A 17,069-nucleotide genomic window follows, 5' to 3' on the forward strand; every position below is an offset into this window, starting at 1 on the left:
CACAACCAGTGATTTCTGGTACGATGAGAAAATCCGACGTTTTTAATAAACTTCCGCAATCTCCATTAACACGACTAAGCGAACAGCCGCACAGTGAGTCAAAATAAAAAAAAACTGGTAAAAACCACCCAAAAAAACAACTGATAGGAACCTATAAATTGAGTTATAATAAAACTAATACTACTATAAGACTAGAATTAATTGCTTGTTGGTTAATTTTTAAAAATTCGCCAATTTTTTGCACTCTTTTCCCGAGACTTTTTATCTTTTATTGCGAAACTCGCGCATAAAATTCTCGCTTTAGTGTCACTCTTTTAAGCTTGATAGGGTAAAAACAGTTCAAAATTTAATTTTAAGGCATGTGTTAAAGATATTTGGCAGTTATAGACAATATTTTAGACGCTGCATTTTGATTTTAGATTGTCATTCTTAAGATCTTGAAAAAAGTACCTCAAATTGATTTTTTATTTTATTTGTTTAATCATGACTTCATGTTGAAAAACTAAGAGATTCTACTAGGTTCAATGATAGTTTTAACATTTTCCCATTGATAAATATATATGAAAGCAGAAAAAAAAATCATTTGCCAGAACTTGCCCCAACTTAATATATAACCTTTTTAAAAAAATTCAAATGTAAAATTTTGCATTAATTATTTTTCACGCATTTTTCATATAACATCAGTACAACAGAGGTAACTTGTCAAAACTCAAAAACCAACATTTAAAAAAAACTTATGCTTATACAAATCATGCAAATTTTTTAAACCTCAAAAATCACATTTTGCATGATTTGACGGCCTACAGCCTAAGTTAAACGTTTTAAAAAGTTAAACTTGTGTACAAAATAGCGAATAATAGTTAATTGTTTCCATAAAGAAATAGCAGTTAACAGAAAAAACGTTGCAGCAAATCCAGGTAGATAATTCAAGGACTGGGAAGATCTCAGTGAGATAAGCAAAAGATCTAAGGTAGCAATAAATCAATCAAATTCAAACCAACTCAAAAAGTAGTTTACTCACTTAAGTATTAAATATTATCTTGTTTAAGATTACCAAGTTGTCTGAACATCCTGCTGAAGCATTGACCTCCAGTCAAAGTGTGTATAAATAAAAATATACCGATACAAAAATTGGCGAGGCCCAAGTTAACGAGGAAAGTCTTTATCAGACAGCTAATGTTCCACTTAACCATCATGAAATAAACAGTATGATTCGATAAGAAGCCTTTTTGTACATATTATTGTAGACCCCTACATCTCCAATGAGAAAAGGAGACGAAAGAGTTGATCAGAAATGAAGATGAACATCTTAAATCTGAAATCAATAGACTAGTCGAATTTGAGATCAATGGGTTCTATGATAAAAAAAAACATTGAGTGAAAACCTTGCCTGTCTTGCAGCTGTAGAAGCATTCTTTATAATAAGTATAACGAATTCTGATCAAACTCATGGATTGCTTCGAGAAAAAAGCTAACTTCTCCCAAATACTTAACAGATGTCATGAATCTTATGTAAAATTATTATAAGAAAATAGCTGAAAAAACAAAAGTAAGATATTGAACTAAAAAAAAAAGGGTTATTACAATACATTACTCAAATTTAGTGTAGACCTCAAATTCAAACCGTCAAATTCAAACTAGATTTAACAATGTTTGATGGAGAATTGGTGAATGCTCTCACTAACACTCTATCCTCTCAATCATATAATTTGGAGAGCTAAGCTCAGTGAATTTCATTATCCAGTACCGATCAGATCAAAATAAGTCAATGAAAAGATTTTGTCTTTGGGGCTTTCTTCTCTGCATTGCTGGCTCGGATTTTTTGATTATATTTTACATTTGGGATACAAGACGGATATTAAAAATTACTTTACCAAAGCCTCTTCTGAAGAAACCTCAGTAAAAAATAGAAAAAAGAATGCTCAACAGAGGTTTAGAGAGGAACTAAGTCTAAGTTGATATACCCAAGCAGGGTTTTTAAAAAGGAGTCATAAGAGGCTCTAAATAAGGGAATTCACAAAGCTGGATTGAACCATATAGTAAATGAACTAGTGATTCAACCTCATGATCAAAAGTGATCCTGTAATATCTAAGATTAGTTTTAAAAAACGCAAATCTGAAAATGGAAAACCACTTTACGCTGAAGTTTCGTCTTTTTTAATGACGTATTAGCAAAATAAAGCTGCTTTAGTGATTAATAGCTTTTTCTTTTTTTGTTTTGTTCATAAAAAAGTAAGATAAGATAATACGGTATTTCAGTTTTTTTGAACTCAAATTTGTTATTTTAACTATTAGTATATGTGCGCGTTTTGGTTTGAGGAACCAAATTTTTTTTCTTTAATTAATCTTTGTGCGCGTAACAGACTCTAAAAATCAAACGCATGTGCTGTACACATCTTAAGTGCATGTAAAGTTTATTTAAAAAATACATAGTACTCTAATAGATGGTATTTGGGATCAAAGAATCTAAATTTTTTATCTAAACCATTGATTGCGCGTAAAATGACACTAACACGCATATACGCGCGTAATACGCGTCTTACGCGTAAAGTTTATTTTTAATTATGAGCTTAAAATTTCTCACCCAAAAACGTTGGATTCCTAAGATTCTTAACACAAATATAGCATAACTTTGTGAGGAACGCAATATTGCAAACAAATATGCAAAGTATACTAGTTTCATAAAGTCAGTAAGGTTCCTGAGATTTTTTTTTTACTACCAAGTCCATCACATAACATAAACAATAAGATTTAAGAGAGTTTTTACTGCCACAATTAGCCATAATTAGAATGTGAGCTAAAAACACATAGGTTAAACACAACAATTTGAGGTTACATAAACTGGAAAAAATAAATAGCTGCATCATCCACTAGAATTACCGACCTAATAGCAATTGATTTCTTCGTAAAACGTATATTAATAGAATTTATTGGCAACCTAATTACATTTGAATGATTAAAAACATTTTTTTCATGTTTTGAATAATTTTTTTTTTCTCTCTTTGTGAGATATTGGTGGATGATTCAACTTTTTTTATTACTTCTTTCGGAATCAGTACACCAAGCAACACAGGAATTAGGTAAAATCATTGAAAATGTTTTACCGTTACTGAACTTTGCGTTAAATTTAATGTTTAATTAAAGTTTTTTTAAATATATAACTATTTCCCATCAAGTGAATGGCCTGTTGGTCTAGTGGTATGATTCGCGCTTCGGGTGCGTGAGGTCCCGGGTTCGACTCCCGGACAGGCCCTACGTTTTTTTAATATATCTTATAAATCTAATAAAAAGTATAAGCGCACTATATTTCTAATAAAAAGTATAAGCGCACTATAAAGCACAATTTTCTTGAAACTTCTATTTTTAATTATCCTTATATATATTTTCATTATTTTGCCAGTGATTCTTAGTATTATGTCCTCTTCTTCATAATTGTAAGTAGCAACCAGACAATCTCTAATGGCCTTATTATAAAAGGACAAAAATAGACTTCGACAAAGCACTAATTGCAACAATTTTAATTACAACTATCAAAAATGAATTGTCTATAAAAAATGTTTGTCTTTCTAGACAATCATTTTAAAAACGGACACTAAATGAACAATCTCGATTTTTTAATGAGGTATAGAAGATCTATTTCATATATAATTTGGACTTATAACGAGTAATTAAATTTTCACTGCAGCATCGTTTCAAAAACTGAAAACGAGCACAAAATTAAAAATACAATTTTTCTAACAGAAGTTCATTTTTTAATTTTTTGTCCAGCGTGTGCTGTTGATTAAAAAGTTAATGTCTATTTAAAAACCTCAAAATGGACTATTTTGTGCTCAATTGAAGTTCATTAATTACTCAGTTCAGTTGTTTTTCAATTCTCAGTGAATGTGCGTGAAAATTTATTTTTAAAATGCCCTCTCCAGTTTGGGATTACTTCAAAAAAGTTGAAGGTAAGTTTATCATTTAAAAAATTTTCCTTAGTCACTAAAATCTTTATCACCTTCAATAAAATTATTTAAAAAATATGTGATCAAGGAGTTGTCCTTTATAAAATGTGGATTAGTAAGTAGAAGATTCCAATAGGTGTTAAAATTTATTTAGGTTTATGAATAAAACAATAGTGAAAAAGAAAAATGTTTTTTACTTTCATTTTATTGATGAATATGTACGCAAGTTTTAAACAATAATTAATCATGGGCAATGATCGTCATTTGGAGTTTTGATGTCATTTCAATATTTTTTTAATATTATAAATTTACTACATAACAATCTTCAAATAATACGGTAATGAAAGATCAAAATGATATTTAGCTTATCAAAGTGCCAAACGCAGGCTATTATTGAAGAGTTTTATTTTTAAAGAGGATTCGTATCCCTAAATGTGCAAACTTTACACCACTACAAAAGTATTAGCTTTACTAACTTATACCTGCCACACAAATCTTAAATATTTTTATGATTTTTCTTTAAGGGAATGACCCACAGTGCCTGCTCTGTGAAAAAAGTGTTAAAATTAAGAACTGCAATACTACCAACATCAAAAATCATCTGAAATCCAAACATAATAATAAATATCTTGATCTGATTGGGAAATTCAAAGAGAGAAAAGATGAAAAGGCAGCCAGAGAAGCCCTGATTACTTCGCTTAAAACTGATTTGAAGCAAGTGTCTAAATATCCTGTTAAAAGTGCAAAACAGTTGGAGTTTGACATGGAAATCACAGTATGGCTTGTTTGTGATGGCTATCTCTTTGGAGCTGTGGACACTCCCGCCTATAAAAGGGTGATGACGTACTTAGCACCAAAAGCAAATTTGAAGCACTCTACAACCTTTGCAAAATATAAAGTGCCCTTGCTTTACCTGACACTTGAAAATGCATTACAAAAAAAACTGGAAACAGACCTGAAAGATTGCAAAATGGCCACCTTGACTATGGATCATTGGTCCTCAGTGACAACAGATTCCTATCTTGGTGTAACCTTGCATTACATGGACAGAAACTTCAAGTAAGTTGAAAAGCATTTTTGTTTTGTTAGTTTTTAATGAATGGTCGATTTTGGATGGGCTGGGACTCGAACTCGGGTGCGCTCGCACCAGAGCCAGTATTGCTCACTAAATAGAATTCATCTTGTAGTTATGTCCGAGTTTTTACTTTTTTTTGTTTTTGGTCCGCAAAATTCGTTCTTACTGAGTTATTGCTGGTTATATTGGTCCTTAAATAATTTTTATATCGATGTTTATTTTATATTACAGATTGAACAAGATAGTTTATGAAGTGAAACTTTTTCCTGAGGACCATACTGGTGACAATATTGCCACAACAGTTGATGCTATCATTGAAAAACACAAAGAACTACAAGATATCACAATAACTGCTGTTGTTGATCAAGCAAGTAATATGGCAGTTGGCCTAAGGAAAAGCAAATATGTGGAGTCTCTTGAAGATGGCAGTATGCAATGTTTGGATCACAAGCTCAACACATGCCTGAGGAAATCTATTGTTAAAGATCCTGTTTTGGAAAAAGCTTTTGACAAAGCCAGAAATTTGGCATCAAACATGCATCAATCAGGAAAGAAAAACAAAAAGCTGGGAAGAGCTTGCAGGCTAAGTGATGTAAGAGCCATTAAAATTCCAACTCTCAGCCTAACTCGGTGGAATGGTCACCAGAAAATTCTTGATGCTATTATAAGGATGAGAGTTCCTTTACTGAAGCTCAGCTCTGAAAACAAAGACTTTGGAAAAATTGTCCCCAGCCTTGAGGAAATAGATTTGTTTGAGGAGCTCCTACCATTCTTAACAGAAGTAAAACAACTCAGTGAATGGATTTCAAATGACAGTGAGCCTAGGATGGACCAAGCTTTGGTCAGAGTTTTTTGTCTGTTTGCATGTGCTGAGAAGATGTGCACCTCATCACAAAGCAGCAACACTGCTAAAGCTTTCTTTACTGAGTTTCTAAAAAACCTGCATGAAAAATTTCCTCAAAGAGGGGTTGGAATTTTCCCTATGGCTGTTGGAAATTTACTGCACCCATACTTCAAGGGTCATCACTACTACACAATGCCGATTCTGGGACATTGACATTTTTTTATATGCATTGACAGTGGCGCATTGCCAGTTTTCAAGACATAGTTAATGAATTCAAGATGTTATTATATTTTTATCTCATTGTTAATATCATGCCGGAACCTGCAAAGAAGTATAAAACTGTATCTTTTTCGTAATTTATTCTAGACCAAAGAGTTTATCATAGTCCATAAATGTAAAGCACGGTTTTAATTTGTAGTGACCATAAGCCAACGTGTGTATTCCATCTTCCAAAATGACTCTTTTGTCGTCGTTAGCGCTGAGAGCCACTTTGTTGATTTCTTCGGTGTAAATGTCATGGTCATGTGATCGTATAACGTTCATGGTTGCATGCTTTTCTGTCTTATTCATTAAGCAGTCGTAATAATCTTGATGAGTGATGTGTTTTTGAACGACTTTCTTTTTAACCCCTTTACATTTTTTGTGTTCATCTTTAGCGATCTTGTAGGAGTAGAGTTTCGGTCTTAGTCCAACAAATTCGACAATGATCAAACCACCAGCCTCATCTTTAAACATGCCGATGATCTTATTATTTAACCCTACTTTAAACCCAACGTTTTCAATAGCAGGATGGTTTTTAGAAAAGTTGCTCGTGTCAAATTTGGCTTTTACATCGTCGGCAATGTCTTTGTAAAAATCGTCTGTTTCGATTTCATAAAACAGAGAGTCAGTATCAGTCATGAGTAATTTCAGCTTATCCCCGTATTTAGGTTTCATGTAGTCATAGTGATGCTCAAACATGAGAATTTTGCTTATGTCTAGAACGCTCAGTCCTAAGTAAACAGGCTTGTTGTAAAAGAGTTTTGTTCTTTTCATGTGAACCGCTGCAAGGTTTTCATCAAAAATGGTATTTCTATCATAGTTAGGTTTTCTTGACAATTTTAAGACTTCTTTTTTAGTGGTGACCAGTTTAATATCAACATGCTTTCGAATATTCTCCATGGTTTTTCCAAAGACAGAGTTGTTCATGAGCTTAAAAAATTCTTTTTCAAATTCGTTTTTAGCTTTTGCTCTTAATGTGGTGTTGAGGTCAATGTATTGTTTCATGAAAGGTTCTTCTTCAAAGGTAATTCCTCGATGAATTTTGGTGATGACTAAACCCAATCGTTCATAGAGTTTTAGGTTTTCGTGATGAACGACGTATTTATCCTTGTTGTTTAAATTGGGAACGAGCTTGGCTACTTTTCTAAAAACCATCCTGCTATTGAAAACGTTGGGTTTAAAGTAGGGTTAAATAATAAGATCATCGGCATGTTTAAAGATGAGGCTGGTGGTTTGATCATTGTCGAATTTGTTGGACTAAGACCGAAACTCTACTCCTACAAGATCGCTAAAGATGAACACAAAAAATGTAAAGGGGTTAAAAAGAAAGTCGTTCAAAAACACATCACTCATCAAGATTATTACGACTGCTTAATGAATAAGACAGAAAAGCATGCAACCATGAACGTTATACGATCACATGACCATGACATTTACACCGAAGAAATCAACAAAGTGGCTCTCAGCGCTAACGACGACAAAAGAGTCATTTTGGAAGATGGAATACACACGTTGGCTTATGGTCACTACAAATTAAAACCGTGCTTTACATTTATGGACTATGATAAACTCTTTGGTCTAGAATAAATTACGAAAAAGATACAGTTTTATACTTCTTTGCAGGTTCCGGCATGATATTAACAATGAGATAAAAATATAATAACATCTTGAATTCATTAACTATGTCTTGAAAACTGGCAATGCGCCACTGTCAATGCATATAAAAAAATGTCAATGTCCCAGAATCGGCATTGTGTAGTAGTGTCATCTGCTTGGACCAGAGATTCACAATGTAGTTCGAACCTTGGTGTCAAGCCGCAAAACTACAGCTCAATTTCAATCACAATCAATGGATACTGACTCGTCTGAGAGCCTGCTTGCCGAACCACCTTCACCAGTTTCACAACCAGAGCCAAGGGATGGTATGATGGCTGCATATGACTTAATGATCAATGAGATAAATAATCTAGATGGATTTGTGCAGGATTGTCATTCCAGTGGTATTCCTCCACTACAAGAAGAATTCAACACCTTCCTCTCCATGCCTAGGCCTGATTCTTCAGTTCCACCTCTGAAGTGGTGGATGATCAATGCCCCAAAACTACCATTGTTAACAGAGCTCCTAAGGGGGTATTTAGGCATGCCAGTGTCTTCAGCTTCATCTGAAAGAGCCTTCTCTCAAGCAGGGCAAGTTATTACAGACTAAAGGTACAATTTGTCTCCTGATCTTGCCAGCAAATGCATTTTTGTGAAAACTAACTTCTCAACTCTGGTCCCCTATGTGGAAAAATGGTACTTTAGTAAAAGTGACATGAATGAGAAGGATGAAACCTCAGATGAAGAAGCTGAATCTCCTTCATTTTTTGAAGCAACACCTGGTCTGGAGGGACTTATTCACAGGAAGCCCTTGGCAGGCCTGCAGGAAAAGAATCTAATCAATCCTGATTTTCTTAACATTCTATCCTCAGACTGTGAATCTGACTATGATTGGATCTAAATTTTGGAAAATTAACTATTTGTGTAAACATTATTGTCATATTCCGTCCTAAAATTTGTCACCACTTTAAATTTGTCTCCATAAAAGTCATTTTTACCATGAAATAAAATTCAAATATAATGTATCGTATATTTTCTTTTTTGTTTCTAAGGGATTTTTTGGGTAATTTAGATTTTATTGGCAAAAATCAATATTTCTGGTTTTATGAAATCAAGTAAATTTAGACAAAATCATAGACACCAAATAGACAAAAAATTATGCTTTGTAGACTTATGAAGTGAAAATTATTTTTTAACTGAGCAATCTTAGGACACCATCAAAAATTTGATAGACACAACAAGGACAAAAAATTAAACATTTGTTGTGTCCATTACAACATACAGAATTGTCTATGTCTGTGTTGTAAGTCTATCCGTAGACTAGTCTGGTTACTAATTGTAAGGCATGCTATCGGAAAAATCTGCCCACTTTTTGCGGTGTTTGGTAAAGTTAGTTAACGGTCGTTTTTTGAAATTATTTTTTTGTGTGTGGTAGTGTTTGTATAATAGAACATTTTGGCAGAAAAAAATAATTAAAAATATTATTTAGTTTCAAAATGTCAACCGAGCAAACTAAACAAAGATTTTTGATTGTGGACAAACACTTAAAAAATCTATCTTTATCGAATAGAAAGTTGGCGAAATTATTAAAAATATCAAGAAGAACTGTAGATACTGTTCTAAAACTATTCAGAGAAAACAAGGAAGTGGTCGAAAAAAACGCACAACAAATCCTAGAGCTCTCGAACGGTTGGAGACTTCATTGGAAGAACATTCTGATTGGTCTGATAGATATCGAGCGAAAAAACTGAAGGTTTCCAATTTTTTTGTACACAAATGGCGACAGAGGCTTGGATATCAAAGTTTTAAAGTAGTTAAAATGCCAAATCGAAACGATAAACAAAATTCAACCGCAAAGAGTCGAGCTCGAAAGTTGTATGACAACTTGTTAGCAAAACATAATGGATACATTTTGATGGATGACGAAACTTATGTTAAAATGGATTTTAAACAATTCCTGGGCAGTGCTACTATGCTTCTAAAATAGAAGGAAATGTGAGTGATAAATACAAGTATGTAATGACTGATAAATTTTCGAAAAAATTGATGATTTGGCAGGCACTTTGCTCTTGCGGCAAAAAATCGCCAATTCATGTTTGTTTGGGCACAATGAAATCTTCGGAATACGTGAAATGTTGTCTTTCTCGTATAAAACGACTAATTAAAGCTCATAGAAGTACTTCAGTATTGTTTTGGCCTGATTTAGCCACAATACATTACTCAAAAGATGCTCAAAAGTTTTACGATGATAATGGAGTGATGTTGGTTCCGAAAAAGATGAATCCTCCAAACTGCCCCGAATTACGTCCTATTGAAAAATATTAGGCCATCATAAAAAAGAAATTGAAATTAAGTGGAAAAACAGTAAAATCAGCTACAGATTTGAAGAAAAAATGGGATTACGCTGCTAAAACTTACAAAAATCACTCTGTCCAGAAATTTATGGGAGGCATCAAAAAGAAAGTCAGAATTTTCTGTAAAACTTAATTTTTTTTGTTTTTTCCATATTAATATGTAATCTTTACAGTCTTAATTTTTCAGAAATATATTGATTTAAATACTGTGAGGAGGGAAAATGATAAAATTGAAAAACATTATCTTTAAGTTTTACCCGACTCAAGCTAATAACATTGGAAGGAAGAAAAGAGTGAGTCAACCAAGAAAAGACGTACATACAGAGACTTATTCATCATGTCGTATAAATAAAACACGAGAAAACTAATGAAGCAAAAATAAAAAATAACCATTAAGAAAAGACGTACATACAGAGACTCATTCATCATGTCATATAAATAAAACACGAGAAAACTAATGAAGCAAAAAATAAAAAAATAACCATTAAGAAAAGACGTACATACAGAGACCTATTTACCTGTCAAGTAAACTAATGAACTATAAAAGCTCAAAAAAAAAAGAAAGAATCTGGCAGAGAGAGAGTGTGTGTTTTTTTTATGGGAAGACAGTTTTTAAAGAGAGCTTTTATTGGGAGAGTTAAGAGAAGAAGAATTAGAGTTTTTAAGTGAAGTCTTTGGGAGAAGAGAAAGAGTTTTTGAAGAAGAGATTTAAAAGAGAATTTTAAGAGAAAGAGTTTTAAGAGATTTAAAAGAGAATTTTAAGAGAAAGAGTTTTAAGAGACTTAAAAGAAGAATTTATGAGAAAAAGAGTTTTGAAGATTTAATAAGAAATTTATGAAAAGAATTTATGGAAAATTTAACAAGAAACTTATGAGAAGAATTAAAGGAGAATTTAAAAGAGAACTTTATGAGGAAAGTTGGTAAGAAAATATTTGAGTAACTTTCAATATGCGTTATTATGAGAATTAATGTATTGTTATATGTACAAGTTAATATTAAGAGAACATATATATTGATGAGAAATATTTGAGAATATTTATTAAGAAAAACAAGTGAGAAAAGAAGAACCAGTAGTAAGTACTTTTGTTTGCATTTAGATTATTAATATTATTGTTGTTATTACTATATGCGTAAAATATTGTTATTAAAAAGTATGATGCTCTAACCGCGCACCTTACTATAGCCGCGCCGTAATATATTACCTGAGGGACCGAACATAGAAAACATTTAATAAACCCCCCCCCCCAACCTTGTTTCCAACCTCCATATACCTTCTCACAACCCAAACCTAGCCCTTTCCTAACCAAATACTCCCCAGACCATCAACCTAGCTCCCAACCTCCATATACCTAATCCAACAATAACACTAAACCCAAACTTCCCCTTCCCCTTCCCATTCCCCTTCGCCTTTACTGCAAAAGAAGAAAACATAATATAACAATAAAAATAAATAAATATAATTAAAAAATCCACCGCCCTCCAGTGTGAGGGCGGTGGATTTTTTAATTATATTTATTTATTTTTATTGTTATATTATGTTTTCTTCTTTTGCAGTAAAGGCGAAGGGGAATGGGAAGGGGAAGGGGAAGTTTGGGTTTAGTGTTATTGTTGGATTAGGTATATGGAGGTTGGGAGCTAGGTTGATGGTCTGGGGAGTATTTGGTTAGGAAAGGGCTAGGTTTGGGTTGTGAGAAGGTATATGGAGGTTGGAAACAAGGTTGGGGGGGGGGGTTTATTAAATGTTTTCTATGTTCGGTCCCTCAGGTAATATATTACGGCGCGGCTATAGTAAGGTGCGCGGTTAGAGCATCATACTTTTTAATAACAATATTTTACGCATATAGTAATAACAACAATAATATTAATAATCTAAATGCAAACAAAAGTACTTACTACTGGTTCTTCTTTTCTCACTTGTTTTTCTTAATAAATATTCTCAAATATTTCTCATCAATATATATGTTCTCTTAATATTAACTTGTACATATAACAATACATTAATTCTCATAATAACGCATATTGAAAGTTACTCAAATATTTTCTTACCAACTTTCCTCATAAAGTTCTCTTTTAAATTCTCCTTTAATTCTTCTCATAAGTTTCTTGTTAAATTTTCCATAAATTCTTTTCATAAATTTCTTATTAAATCTTCAAAACTCTTTTTCTCATAAATTCTTCTTTTAAGTCTCTTAAAACTCTTTCTCTTAAAATTCTCTTTTAAATCTCTTAAAACTCTTTCTCTTAAAATTCTCTTTTAAATCTCTTCTTCAAAAACTCTTTCTCTTCTCCCAAAGACTTCACTTAAAAACTCTAATTCTTCTTCTCTTAACTCTCCCAATAAAAGCTCTCTTTAAAAACTGTCTTCCCATAAAAAAAACACACACTCTCTCTCTGCCAGATTCTTTCTTTTTTTTTTGAGCTTTTATAGTTCATTAGTTTACTTGACAGGTAAATAGGTCTCTGTATGTACGTCTTTTCTTAATGGTTATTTTTTTATTTTTTGCTTCATTAGTTTTCTCGTGTTTTATTTATATGACATGATGAATGAGTCTCTGTATGTACGTCTTTTCTTAATGGTTATTTTTTATTTTTGCTTCATTAGTTTTCTCGTGTTTTATTTATACGACATGATGAATAAGTCTCTGTATGTACGTCTTTTCTTGGTTGACTCACTCTTTTCTTCCTTCCAATGTTATTAGCTTGAGTCGGGTAAAACTTAAAGATAATGTTTTTCAATTTTATCATTTTCCCTCCTCACAATACATTTAAGCTTTCTTACATCTTTTTTTGATCAAGAAAGGTGGGCAGATTTTTCCGATAGCATGCCTTAAGATATATAATCTTTGTTTTTTGTTTATCAATAAAATAATTCAATAAAATCTCAACGTGCTATGACCTAAGAGTGTTCTATGCTGTAAAAAAGTCCCAATGTAACGAATCTTGTCTGGTGTGAAAAAAAATATTTGGGTAGAGTAATTTTGTTACTTTAAATAAACCCTAATTTCGAAAACATGTTTTTTTAATAACTTTTGTTTTTTAAAAGCAACTAATTGAAGTAAGGATTTCAAGGTACATAAATATAGATATTTATCGTAAGAACAAATACTAAAATCTGGGGCTGAATTAAACTTTTGGATATTTGTCGGGCGAAAAATCTGTTACCGAAATATTAAAAAAATTTCAAATTTTTTTAAAAACCCCTAATCAAGAATCCTTCTTGACTAGGGGTTTTTGAAAAAGGAGACACGATAGTAATTGTGATACATTTGCACAAAAGGAGACACGTTAGTGCTGCTCAACAAATTGTAATTTAAAGATACATCGCCTCTTTAACAAAAAGTAAAATTCAAGACAAGAATTTATCTTCCAGTTTTGGAGAATCGAGTTGTCATGTTCCGTGTAGTATTTTGGAGAATCGAGTTATCATGTTTCGTGTAGTATTGGTTATAATTGAGCATTCCTGTTCCATGAAAGAGCACTCACTTGCAATTATACTCACTGAAAGCGAGTCTTGAAAAAAAGAGCCATTGTTATTATTAAAATTTGTTTAGAAGTTTGTCAATAAAATTATACCTTGCGCAATGCTATAGATCAGATTTTTTTTTTTTTACTTTTTATTTTATTTCAATTTGCCAATTTTTATATTTTTCAAGAGCAGCGAAATTTAAGAGATGTTTAAGAGATTTTTTGGCTCTGGAGACTTAAAATCTCTTAAACATTGAAGAATCTTTGAAACTTATGAATAGCATGTGTATGTACCTTAAATAAAACAACGTATTCAATTTTACATTGAATTAGGTAATACACTCACATTTATTTTACATATTTTACGCGATTTAAGCATTTCTGATTTTTTATAATGACGTAACACTTAAAAAATTGTTATGTAAGTTAGCATGTTAAAGTTGCATTTAGAAAGTAAAACCTGTTTAGTTTTCACTTTCATCGTATAAAACTATTATCTTTTTAACATAAAATAACGAAATAAAAAAATATGGTGTGTTTTTGTTCATTTATAACTTTTATTTACGAAAATATTCATTTGACCATGTTCCAAGAATAGTCATTTGACCTTCGTGTGCTTTTGCCACTTTCACTTTCCATTACAAGGATGATTTGCAAAATTTAAGTAAGGGGTACAATTAAGTCTTTTAGGGTTTACAAAAAGTAGTGTAACTAGCATCAAACCATATTGTAACTAAATTCATGTTGAAGCGTCAACATTTTTCTCAAAAACCAGTACGCATCAAGTCGATGAACTATAAACAACATACTTTCTTTGTGTTCTAACCAAGTCAACCGTTGCGCCTACAAAACACAATTTTGTGATAAGCGCTGCTTTTTGGTGTGAAGCATATGGGAAACATGCTCCATTAATAAAAAGATGTGAGTACTGGTTGCAGCGTTTTAAAAGTTGCGACTTTGATACCAGCGACAAAAAAACGCGAAGTGAAGCCAGTAAAATTTCAAGACATTTAGTTTAAAAACTACATTGAAAAAAAGATTATAATATGGCTAGATAAAAGACTTATTTATCTGAAAAAAGGTAATGGAAATTTAAAAAAAAACGAAGATTGACCTTAACTTCAAAAAAGCAGAAATATAAAAGCGCTTAATAAAGACGTAACAGAAATACGGTGTTGGAAAAAAGGACCTAAATAAAAAGTCAAGAAATAAATTTTAAACAGTGTGTGCTTAATAGAGAAGCAGAAATGAAGATGAATATTAGAATAGAAGAACTTTAAATGAAAAGAAGTTCGAGGTCATGTTGGCTTACAAATCTCTAATTTATGTGATCTCTATGAGGGCGGAACTAAATAAACACACTAAGGTTCCCTTAAGCTATTAAGAGAATAAGATACCGAATCCTTTAGCGTATTTGGATTTTATAAGCATAACACTATCATGTCGTTTTCCTACAACAGGTTTCTTACAACAGGTACCTTCATAGATAGGTAAAACGTTTAAAAAGAACAAAAAAAAATTTAAGACCTCTAAAAGTTGGCATCTTATGATACAATTGCAACGATGTTTTTGGTGAAAATGGCATCGGCAACGTACAACTTTAGCTCTCACGTTTCTGTAGTCTTTAGCGTTCCATTGTTTAAATTCGTAGAGTCCGTGTTTTTTTATAAGGGCTATCCAAAGAAATATTAAAACCATTTATTCTTGACTGTTTGCTAAAGTCTTTTACGTTTAAATTCAAGTTTTGATTTGCTATCGATATATATATATATATATATATATATATATATATATATATATATATATATATATATATATATATATATATATATATATACAGTGTGAGCAAAAAAATTAATCATGCAGCCAATAGAAATTAATAAAAGTGCATTTTTCTTAAAAAGTATAAACTTTTTTGAAAAACTAATTTCACCAAAAGATAGCGCTTAAAAAATACATTAAAAATCATATGTTTGAAATAAAAAAATTTGAATTTGTTATATTTAAAAAAATAAAGAGCTAACTTTATTGAAAATACCTGACAAAAAAATTAATCGTGGAAGAAGAAAATTCAAATGGTAAGTATCAAAAATTATATTATATTTAATTATATTATTTATTTATATTAATTTAAACTATATATTTATATTAATAAACTTTCCAGCAATGACCAGCATTAAAAATATAAAATCTAAAAGAAGCTACACATCTCATTCGATCGGACTTCGTGCATGAGTAATTGCGTTATGGCAAGATGGCCTAAGCCAAAGATCAATATCTAAAACGCTATGTATATCGCCTGCAACCGTTCAATCTATCGAGGAAAAGTTTAAAAAAGTTGGAAACCTCGAAAATCAACCTGGAAGAGGACGCAAACGAAAGACTACGGCGCGTCAAGATCGATCTTTGATCAAAAGATTCGAAATTAATCCAAGATCTTCAACAACAGCAGCAGCAAAAGAGTTGGAGGAATGTTTTGGATTGTCTCTCACACCGCAAACAATTAGAAATCGCTTGCATGAAGCGAATTTACATGAACGAACACCACGCAACAAGCCCTATATAAGCCCAATCAATAGAAAGAAGCGGCTCGAATGGGCAAAAAAGTACGTGGATAACCAACAAGAGTTCTGGGACTCAGTCATTTGGTCTGACGAGTTGAAATTCAATTTATTTGGCTCTGATGGAGCTGTAAAGATATGGAGGAAGCCAGGAGAAGAGCTTCAATTGAAGTGTTTGAATGCCACAGTTAAACACGGTGGCGGTAATATTATGGTCTGGGGATGTATGGCAGCGAACGGAGTCGGGAAATTGGCGTTTATTGATCAGAGAATTGATCGATATTTATATAAATCAATTCTGCAAGATAATTTAAGTTCATCTGCAGAAATTGATAATTTTATCTTTCAACACGACAATGACAGATAATTTTATCTTTCAACACGACAATGATCCTAAGCATACGGCTCGTTCGGTCGTCGAATATTTAAAAGTTTCAGGGTTTAAAATGCTCGAATGGGTTGCTCAATCACCAGACTTAAACCCAATCGAGCATCTTTGGGCTCACGTCGAGAAAAAATTAAAAGATCGGCGAATTTCGAAGAAAGCCGATCTGAAAAACTTAATTTCGAGTTTTTGGTCGGAAATCGGGGGTCACTACTATAAAACTCATTCCGATCGGAACTTAAAAAATCGTAAACCCGATGAATTTCTTCGGATTCGACAATATTGGCGTAAACCCGATAATCCCTAATTGCCTCTACTATAAACATTTTTTTTCGTATCATAAAAACTTTCCGACGAAAATATTAGCGGATTCATGAAAAACAAAAAGATATTATCTAGTTAATCCATTGTCTTTTTACATTTTGTTTTGTTTATATTATGGACAGTTGTGTAAACTTTCAACTAAATGCCACAAGAAAAACAAGTTTCAAAAAAGAAATATAAGTAAACCCAATATCCTTATCTTAAATATACATTATACTTATTTCCAATTATGAATCTTTCTGAGCAACTACCACAGTCCT

The 17,069-nt window shown here is 32.0% G+C and overlaps 1 non-coding gene across 1 annotated transcript; it reads left to right on the top strand.

Annotated features, from left to right (window-relative positions):
- The first annotated feature begins 3,181 nt into the window (after positions 1-3,181).
- Positions 3,182-3,253, top strand: Trnap-cgg (transfer RNA proline (anticodon CGG)). The gene has a single exon. It is a non-coding gene; the product is annotated as a tRNA-Pro (tRNA).
- Positions 3,254-17,069: the final 13,816 nt, after the last annotated feature.

Source organism: Hydra viridissima, unplaced genomic scaffold, assembly GCF_058129835.1.
Source record: "Hydra viridissima isolate aposymbiotic clone 2 unplaced genomic scaffold, HvirCarnegie_v1 scaffold_11, whole genome shotgun sequence".
NCBI lineage: Eukaryota > Metazoa > Cnidaria > Hydrozoa > Anthoathecata > Hydridae > Hydra > Hydra viridissima.